Raw genomic sequence first — 11,086 nt, 5'->3', positions numbered from 1 at the left:
CATTACTTTATTTGGACAGCTATGGATGTTCTATTTAAATATCAGCTCAACAGCCATTTCATTAACCTTCAGCATCATCTTATTGATCACCTTCTGTTCACTCAATATAACACTGTACATTTTACTTGTATTATCCTTTTATATGTAATCCTCTCGATAGCTCTCAGAATATTGATTCTCTTTCTTCATTCAACAGATATGGAAACTGAGGCCATGAGTCATGAAGTAACTTATCCTGAATTCACACAGTTGGCTTGTTTTAGAATTAAGAAATTTATGCTCATTACTGTTTGAATCGAAAGCACCTGTCTTTCTACTGTAACCCATGGCTTCTCAGCTGTTGGGGAGAATGTAAGGGACGACGGGGGCGCAAAGATCGAGCCGACTCCATAGCCACATTTGATCTGTTATTCAGGTTGATTTGCTCTTTGCTTGTTCTCGACAGAGAGAAATTTGCTGATCTTTTGCTCAGTTAGAGCCTCTTTAGGCTTTGATCCCAGTCTTTGCCCACTTTGCTGGCTCTCTCTGAATAGCACTGTGTTGGAGCAGGATTTCTTCTATCTACTTGCTTGCAAGTCATTGGACCTCAGCTAGCAGGAAAAATTTTTCAGAATTCCCAATGCCAGCAGCAGCCCTTCTACGTGGATTCAGCCAGCTAAGAGCAGAAGCTGTCCACAATAAGTGCCACTGCATAATTGCTTGACTGTTTATGTCACTTTACCCTGACAGACTTAGCGTGATGCAGCTGATATATTTCTGAATCTAAGAGTTGAGCCCTTTGTGCCTAGTTAATAGACGGGAACTACTGGGATGAAATATTCAAGTGTGTGAACTGATAGTCCAAACCAAGATACTAAATGCTCACTGGAAAGGTAAGTTAACAACGTCCCCTTGTTTTTCATATGAGAAAGCTGAAGCCCGTCTCTAGTTAGCGGCCCCATAGCTGGGCCACTCTGACTGTTCATGGTTGCATTTTCAGATTATCTCAGGGCAATTCCTTCCTCCAGGAGGAGGACTCAGAAGATGAGGCCCTTTTTCTTTTTTCCTGGTTTTTACTTTATTTTTTAATTGGAGTGTAATTACTGTACAATGTTGTGTTAGTTTCCGCTGAACAACATGAATCAGCTATTAGTGCACGTGTATCCCCTTCCTCTTGAGCCCCCCTCCCACCCCTGGAGGTCATCACAGAGCGTTGAGCTGGGCTCCCTGTGTTTTGCATCAGTTTACTACTAGCTGCCTGTTTTACACATGGTAGTGTGTATATATACATATGTATATATATGTTGGTGCTATTCTCTCCATTTGTCTCATCTTCTCCTTCCCCCACTGTATGCACAAGTCTGTTCTCTACGTCTGTGCCTCTATTCCTCCCTGCAAATAGGCTCATCAGCACCCTTTTTCTAGATTGCACACATAGTGTTAATATTGCTCAGAGAGAGGCCGTATGCTGCCAGGCCTATTGAGCCCTCACCTAGGACTGCCTGGTCCTGGAGCCAGTAGCCTAAGGTAGACCTGGACCTAGAAAGAGATTTAGTATATCTTCCTTCATATCCTCTTTTTACCCAAAAGAAAACGTGTTTAATCAGGTAAAAAAATGTTTATTCAAGTAAACTACATCAAGAGGAGTCTCAAATAGCCAATAAAGTATTTGTAGCTTCATCTGGGCCACAATGATGAGATGTGCATGGGGGAATGAAAGCATCACCATACTTTCCATTATGTGGCCATCTACCTTTCCTTCCCTACCTCCTCTTGCTTTCTGAGTCTCTGCATCAGTGGTTCTGCACCCCATAGGAACTAGTGTGAATATCTAAGAGGGGACTGTAGGTAATCCGGGGAATTGGCCATTTAAACTCCCATTTGTTCTTAAATATTGATGGCATATCTCTTCAGAAATAGTCCGTAATTATGAATATTATGGGACAAAGTAGTATCCTGAAGGATAATAAATGCATCTGTTCTCAGTTCTTAGTGCTGCTGATTTGCCTACCTTCCCCATCTGTACTTTTATTAGCATCCTAATCATTGTCAGGCATGTAGTACAGTTTCTGCTGAGGCCAGAAGCCTCCTAGGCCTTCTGTTTAGAGCAGCAACAACAGCAGAGGCAGGATGGAGTCCCAGAATATACCGGTGGGCTCTGCCTCTGTGCCCCACAGCCTCACTCAGGCACCAGTCACGCTGCCAGGGTTGACTCAACAGATGGTGGGATAATGAGGGATGATGAGTCCTCGGCAGTAATTCATGCCCCCAAGTGATGACACAGCCACATCTGCAGCAGACAGCAAACCACCTGATGCTGGCACAGTGAAGCCAGGATATTCTAGGATTGCCTGCAGTTTGACATCTAGTTGTCTGTCTCCCTTTTCCTTGCTCTTGTCAGAAGCTGCCAACCTCTGTGCCATATTTGGAATTCTCCCCCATGCCGGATTTTATATCAGTCAAATTCAACCACTGTTTATTCATCCCTAGGTTGGTATCAAAGCTGAGAGTGCTGAGTTTTGATTATCCATCATGCACCGGTAAGCGTTCTTGCTATTCTATCAGCACCCAACCTCAGTCTTTATTTATAGAATCAGTTCTGAAGGAATTGGTATGTCTAAGATTAGAAGGATAAATTTTTATTTAAATTAGATCTACTATATATATATATATATATATATATATATATATATATATATGTATATATATATATAAAGACTTCAAAAGGAAAGAGTTTTTTTTTTTTTATTTTACTCCTAGAATGTTTGCTCTTATCTGTATGCTACTTGATTAGGAAACATTTATTTAGACCTTGCTAGGGAATAATGTTCTCCAGTAAAAAATTTAAGACTGTGAAAAATATTACATGAAGGCAGACCTCTCACTAGTATTAGGGTTGCTTCTGTGAGGCTGGTCTCCATCTCATTCTCAATTCTTCCTCAAATTCTATTTCCTAAATTCCCACAAGCATCACATTTTCTTCTTCTCTCTTAATGGGTAGAAGTGGGTGTATACCTAGGTGAATTTCAAATATAGACATACAAACCTGCCTTGATCCTTGTGACTGGATCTTGGCATCAAGTGTTCAACTTGACAAGAGTCAAAACTAACTCAGTCCAAAAGTTCATATGAAAGTGAAAACAAATACAACCACTTAAGGATTAATCAGTTGATCACTGCAGTTGCTCTGTTGTGTCTGACTCTTTGCGACCCCGTGGACTGTAGCACACCAGGCTTTTCTGTCCATCACCAACTCCTGAAGTTTACTCAAACCCATGTCCATTGAGTCAGTAATGCCATCCAACCATCTCATCCTCTGTCATGCCCTTTTCCTCCTGCCTTCAATCTTTCCCAGCATCAGGGTCTTTTCCAATGAGTCAGTACCGCCCATCAAGTTGCCAACATATTCGAGCTTTAGCATCAGTCCTTCCAATGAATATTCAAGACTGATGTCCTTTAGGATTGACTGGTTGAATCGCCTTGCAGTCCCTTGATCTCATGATCTTCTCCAACACCACAGTTCAAAAGCATCAGTTCTTCGGCACTCAGCCTTCTTTATAGTCCAACTCTCACATCCATACATGACTACTAGAAAAACCATAGCTTTGTCTAGACAGAACTTTGTCAGCATAGTAATGTCTCTGCTACTTAATATGCTGCCTAGGTTGGTCATTGCCTTTCTTCCAAGGAGGAAGTGTTTTAATTTCATGGTGGCAGTCACCATCTGAAGTGATTTTGGAGCCCTAAAATATAAAGTCTTTCACTGTTTCCATTGTTCCCCCATCTATTTGTCTTGAAGTGATGGAACCAGATGCCATGATCTTCATTTATTTTTATTAGTTGGAGGCTAATTACTTTACAATATTGTAGTGGGTTTTGTCATACATTGACATGAATGATCTTCATTTTTTGAATGTTGAGTTTTAAGCCAACTTTTTCACTCTCCTCTTTCACTTCATCAAGAGGCTCGTTAGTTCTTCTTCACTTTCAGTCATAAGGGTGGTGTCATCTGCGTATTGAATATTATTGGTATTTCTCCTGGCAATCTTGATTCCAGCTTGTGCTTCATCCAGCCCAGCATTTCTCATGATGTACTCTGCATATAAGTTAAATAAGCAGGGTGACAATATACAGTCCTCATGTATTCCTTTCCCAATTTGGAACCAGTCCAGTCCATCATTCCAGGTCTGGTTCTAACCGTTTCTTTTTGACCTGCATACAGAGTTTTCAGGAGAGAGGTAAGGTAGTCTGGTATTCTCATCTCTTTCAGAATTTTCCAGTTTGTTGTCATTCACACAGTCAAAGGCTTTGGTATAGTCAGTAGAGCAGAAGTAGATGTTTTTCTGGAACTCTCTTGCTTTTTTGATGATCCAGCGGATGGTGGCAACTTGATCTCTTATTCCTCTGCCTTTTCTAAATTCAGCTTGAATCTGGAAGTTCTTGGATCATTTATTGTTGAAGCCTGGCTTGGAGAATTTTGTGCATTACTTTACCAGTGTGTGAGTTGAGTATAATTGTGTGGTAGTTTGAACATTCTTTGGCATTGCCTTTCTTTGGGATTGGAATGAAAACTCACCTTTTCCAGTCCTGTGGCCACTGCTGAGTTTTTCAAATTTTCTGGCATATTGAGTGCAGCACTTTCACAGCATCATCTTTTAGGATGTGAAATTGCTCAATTGGAATTCCATCACCACTACTAGCTTTGTAGTGATCCTTCCTAAGGCCCACTTGACTTCGCATTCCAGGATGTCTGGCTCTAGGTGAGTGATCACACCATCATGGTTATCTGGGTCATGAAGGTCTTCTTTGTATAGTTCTTCTGTGTATTCTTGCCACTTCTTGTGAATACCTTCTGCTTCTGTTAGGTCCATACCATTTCTGTCCTTTATTGTGCCCATCTTTGCATGAAATGTTCCCTTGGTATCTCTAATTTTCCTAAAGAGATCTCTAGTCTTTCCAATTCTATTGTTTTCCTCTATTTCTTTGCACTGATCAGTGAGGAAGGCTTTCTTATCTCTCCTTGCTTTTCTTTGGAACTCTGCATTCAAATGGGTATATCTTTCCTTTTCTCCTTTGCCTTTAGCTTCTCTTTTTTTCTCAGCTATTTGTAAGGCCTCCTCAGACAACCATTTTGCCTTTTTGCATTTCTTTTTCTTGGGGATTGTTGTGATAACTGCCTCCTGTACAGTGTCACGAATTTCCGTCCATAGTTCTTCAGGCACTCTGTCTATCAGATCTAATCCCTTGAATCTGTTTGTCACTTCCTTTGTATAATCATAAGGGATTAGATTTAGGTCATACCTGAATGGCCTTGTGGTTTTCCCTACTTTCTTCAATTTCAGTCTGAATTTGGCAATAAGGAGTTCATGATCTGAGACACAGTCAGCTCCTGGTCTTGTTTTTGCTGACTGTATAGAGCTTGTCCATCTTCGGCTGCAAAGAAGATAATCAATCTGATTTCGGTATTTCCATCTGGCGATGTCCATGTGTAGAGTCTTCTCTTGTGTTGTTGGAACAGGGTGTTTGCTATGACCAGTGCGTTCTCTTGGTAAAACTCGGTTAGCCTTTGACCTGCTTCGTTTTGTACTCTAAGGCCAAATTTGCCTATTACTCTAGATAGCTCTTGACTTCCTACTTTTGCATTCCAGTCCTCTGTAATGAAAAGGACATCTTATTGGGGTGTTAGTTCTAGAAGGTCTTGTATGTCTTCATAGAGTCATTCAACTTCAGCTCCTTCAACATTAGTGGTTGGGGCATGGACTCAGATTACTGGGATATTGAATGTTTTGCCTTGGAAATGAACAGAGATCATTCTGTCATTTTTGACATTGCATCCAAGTACTGCATTTCAGACTCTTTTGTTGAGTATGATGGCTACTCCATGTCTTCTAAGGGATTCTTGACCACAGTAGTAGATATAATGGTCATCTGAGTTAAATTCACCCATTCCAGTCCATTTTAGTTCACTGATTCCTAAAATGTTGATGTTCGCTCTTGCCATCTCCCATTTGACCACTTCCAATTTACCTTCATTCAGGACCTAACATTCCAGGTTCCTATGCAGTATTGTTCTTTACAGCATCGTATTTGACTTCCATCACCAGTCACATCCACTACTAGGTGTTGTTTTTGCTTTGGCTCCATCTCTTCCTTCTTTCTGGAGTTATTTCTCCACTGTTCTCCAGTAGCATATTGGGCACCTACCGACCTAGGGAGTTCATCTTTCAGTGCCATATCGTTTCACCTTTTCATACTGTTCATGGAGTTCTCTAGGCAGGAATACTGAAGTGGTTTACCATTTCCTTCTTTTATACTTATAAAAGGAAAACGTTTTATAGGTGTAAATAAAATTTTAATTAAAATCATAATACTCAGACTTCCCTGTTGGTCAAGTGGTTAAGAATTCACCCTCCAGTGCAGGAGACATAGGTTGGATCCTTCATCCAGGAATATTCCACATGCCACCGAGCAACTAAACCCATGTGCAACAACTGTGGAGGCCAACTCTATAGTCCGTACTCCGTGAGAGAAGCCACCTCAAGGAGAAGCCAACGCACTGCATCTACCGAGTAGACCCTGCTTGCCGCAATTAGAGAAAGCACACATGCAGTGATGAAAACCCAGCACGGGCAATAAAAAAATGCATAATACTGAGAGAATGGGAAAGGGGTGAAGGGAGATAGTGCACTGTATATATGTGCATCATTCTTTGTCACTTGCCTTCTAGTTTTCATGCCATTCCAACATACTGATGACCCACTTTTCCTTTTAATGGTTTCCTTCCTTTTACTGCTAGTGGATTCTTCCCTGTCTCCCACTCTTAAGAACTACTCAATATAAGCCATGTAATATTTAGACTACAAATGTCTACTATTGGTTTTGAGAAATTACCACCGTAAAAATCATGAGTTTGAAGGCTGAAGTGAACATGTTTTTCAACTCTTTTTTATTAGCAACCCTGTTCTATTTAAAGTATGCTGGAATTATTTATCCATCTTGTTAGCCAACTGGAATCCCAAGGGTATGGATCTTACACTGCCTCTTGAGTATTTAAACTGGAGGCAGAGAAGTTTGAAATTCAACTATCCCCTAGGAGTACTTCCAAGTGCTCAATTAATCTGTTCGACATTAAATTCAGGTTTGTACTTTAATAGGAAAAGCATTGCATCAAAATATTTATTGAATTAATTTTCAGTCATTTACAAGAAAGGAGACTTTATGAATAAACCTTACTGTGTATTTTTAGAAATTATTTTGCTTTTGCACATATTTTATATTATTTTTCTGCTAAGATTATTATATGGAGATTAAGAATATCAAATAATTGTATGATTTATACAGTTACCACTATGCTTTCCTAATATCAGTAATGTTTATGTTTTCATATTCTACCTAAGACAAACAGAATTCTTTTTAAAAGGCTCAGAGTTCAGAAAGGGCTCAGAAGGAAAAGGACCATTATTGTTCTCATTCATCTTTTCTCTTACACTTACCCCTTAGACAACATGCAGTTTATTTAAGGAAAGTTCCCTCTGTCCCCAAACACTTCTCCCATTTGTCACTTCATACAGGAAGCCATTTTAATAAGGAAGGGGAAAAGGCAACATGATTTGTTTATGTTATTTGACTTACCATTATAATAGCAAAACAGTTGCCATTCATTAAATGCTTACTTACTCTGCACTGTTATTTGGGGAAACAGCATCTCCTTTGAACTTCATCAATTCTAAAGTAGGTACCACATCCTCATCTTACAGGTGACCAAAGTGAATTCCCCTTCCTCTTTCCTTCTGTAGTTCCTCACTTAACAAACATACACTAATGACTTATTGGAGACAATATATCAAGATAACATCTCATTCACGTCAAACCACTGCCTTGATAGCATCAGTCTCCACCAAATGACTGGGTTGTCTATAATACTAAAATTCATGTTTTCAAAACATCTTAAAGGAGAGAGTTAATATGAAAACGAGACTCACAAATAGTGGTACAAATATCTAAAAGAAAGACTTTAAAACTGCAAAGAATGAATAGTTTTTTGGAATGAAATCACATACTTTTATATATACCTTCACATTGCATAATTAACTGTTCTTACTCCTTAAATACATGAATGTATCAAACATACTAGTTTTTGCTTCTAAGACATGCTTCATTGTTTCCCTCTAATAGCTCCTGGATATTCTTTTAATTTTATTAGTATTATTTCAGGAAATAACTTTAGTCTCTGACTCATATGGGAAAATGTCAAAGTCACTTATGAAACAATAGATATTCTGGGAGAATTCATAACATTTTTGGTTAAAAAAATCCTGTTCTGAGTCAGTTGCAGGTATAATTTCGCTGGGCATTCTCAGAAAAGAAATGTGAATTTAAGAAATTCTTTACAAAAATTAGCTGCAAGGAAATGGAAGGCTTTTTAGGGAAATTTGCATGGTAATGAGTCTCTTTCTCCCGTGCATTTGTGTGTACTTTTGTATTTCCTTTATTCTTTGACCTTTTTGTTTCTAGCACTTTTCTTTTTTAGATGGGAACTTGTTCCTGAACCAGGAACTCTAACCTGCAGCTCATTATTTCTTCTGTTCTTCATAGCAGTCTCTCTGTCACATGGGCAGAACAGCTGAATTCATTTCTCATTCTAATTGATTTCTTTGGTATATTCAGAAGCTTGAATATTTTATTACACATTTTAAAATTCTTTCAATGGATATTTAATAAAATGTTTTATTAAACACTAGGGTACTTCTTGAAAAAATATATTTTAATCTCAAAATTGATCAAAGATGCATGGTACTTACCTCTTTTTACTTTCCATTGAAGCCAAATGTAGTTTTTTAAAGAGTAGTTTGAACACCTGAATTACTTTAGAAATTACAAGAATCATCTTTGGTGTTTCTGTTTGTTTGTTTTTGTTTTTATTGAAGTACAGTTGATTTACAGTGTCGGTATAAGTTTCTAGTTACAGCATAGTGATTCAGTTATATTTGTGTGAATAGAGAGAGAATATGTATATACATATATATTTTTTTAAATTGCAGATTCTTTTTCATTATAGATTGTTACAAAATATTGATATATATAGTACCTGTGCTATATAGTAGGAACTTATTTTTTATCTATTCTATATAGTGTGTACCTGTTAATCCCAAACTCCTGATTTATCCCTCCCCCGCCACTTTCCCTTTTGTTTTTGAAATCTGTTAATCTGTTTCTGTTTGTAAATAAGTTCATTTGTATCATTTGTTTTTAGATTTCACATATAAGTGATATTCTAGATTCGTTTTTTGTTTTAAAATGATACCTAAGGACAGTCTGTATTTCCATAAGACTCTTCACTGACTTTAGAAGACCCAAGTTGTTGCTTGAATTAGCAGGTCATACAACTCCAAAAATAAGCAGAATTTTGATTATGTATAGTTTCATTGTTGCTTCTCTTTTGAAAAGTTTCTAAAGTTTTCCAAATATACTTAGAATAAAACCTAAACTCCTTACGCTGTCACGTAGCACCTGCTTGGTGCTAGCACATTCCATTCACAATGAGCCTGATATTCTCATTGTTTACCTTTTCATATACCAATCTTGTCTTCTTCTCTGAGATAATCCACTCCATGAAAACAAGGACAGTAACTGCCTTGCTCAGTGCTGGGCGCTTAGGCTCTGGAAAAGCATAGAACTGAATTCATTCACTGGCTCAGGGATCTCAGTGCCAGAAGCATGAACCCGATCTAGGGCATCACTGCTATCTCCTGCTCAGGCTCAGCTCTGTTCTCCTTTTCCCCTGTTTTTGTCTTCTTTACCCCTCCCATCTTTACTCTTTTCTCTTTTTTAATTCACCCTTTTCACTTATTTTAGCTTTGTGGACTTCTAGCTTCAGTATTACTTAGTGTCATGTAACATTTTTACCATCCCCCCCCGCCCCACCCATTCATCAGCAGGTTTTCCATCTTTTAGTACATCCTGAGTAGTATTTGTTAAATACTAAGCAATGGAGGTTAAAAAAAAAATAGTAATTCTCTTCTTATGATAATAACAAGACACAAAAAAACCCCAAACCTTTAATTAAAAGTGTCCTTCAGGATATCAGCAGGGATACTATGGCTTATTTCGATCTTATACTCTGCACAACTGTGGCAGAGGTTCTTTTTTTGCTTCTGGAATGTTAAAATAATCCTTGTCTCTGGCTGTCATTGTACCATCTCATAGTCCATGCTCTCTCAAATCTCTCCTAGGTTTGAAACTTCAGATCAAAGATTGTGACTTAAGAGGGTCTACACTTTTATGGAATCTGAATAGCTCTGGGTTTACATCAGTGACCCTTGTGGGTTCAGGGCTCCAACTGATTAAGGGGTTTTGAGCAGATTTTGAGAGGATTGATCTGTATTAGCAAACTGTACAGGGCACATTATTCCAACTGGCTTGCCAATTTAGAGATAACAGCTGCCAATTAATTCACAAGGGCATATTAGTTGGCCTTGTATTGTTATCTTTCCAATATCCAAAGCCTTCTTAGAAGCAAAATTCAGGGTGAAAGCTTGGTAAGCAAAAGTTTGGAGTTAATCGAAATAGATGATAGTCTTAAGCCATGCTGCCATCAGATTTTGAGAGCCTGAAAGTCGGAGGAGCCTTTACCTAGCAGGAAAATAGATACTATTTCCCAAGGCATGGAACTCCCTAGACCATAAGCCTTTATCCTAGGTAACAGTGTTCACTCTTACATGGCTGCAGGAAGTTTCAGGCTCTTCACTCAATACAGATTAATATATTTCTGCTTCATTCATGCTATTGAAACGAACCATCTAGTCTTAGTGTGTATGTCTCCGCCGTTCTATTTAGAGGGTGAAATGTTTCAGCCTATTTCACTTTTGGAATTTATTAAACTATATTTTGTGAACTATCAACTTGGGCAAGTTGAAAACTTGCCTTATATGCAAGAGATGTTATTTAAAAACTACATTCTTATGAATGAACATCAGTGACTAATGGTCAGGCTGGGAAAAAAACAAAAATAAACATAATCAGAAATCTGCAATGTTTTGATCTCCTGTTACATAGGCAGTTATTCTTTTTTCTTTTTTTTATTGAGGTATAGTTGATTTACAATGTT

The sequence above is a fragment of the Muntiacus reevesi genome, chromosome 1, assembly GCF_963930625.1.
Source record: "Muntiacus reevesi chromosome 1, mMunRee1.1, whole genome shotgun sequence".
Taxonomy (NCBI): Eukaryota; Metazoa; Chordata; class Mammalia; order Artiodactyla; family Cervidae; genus Muntiacus; species Muntiacus reevesi.
Note: the sequence above shows the minus strand (reverse complement) of the source record.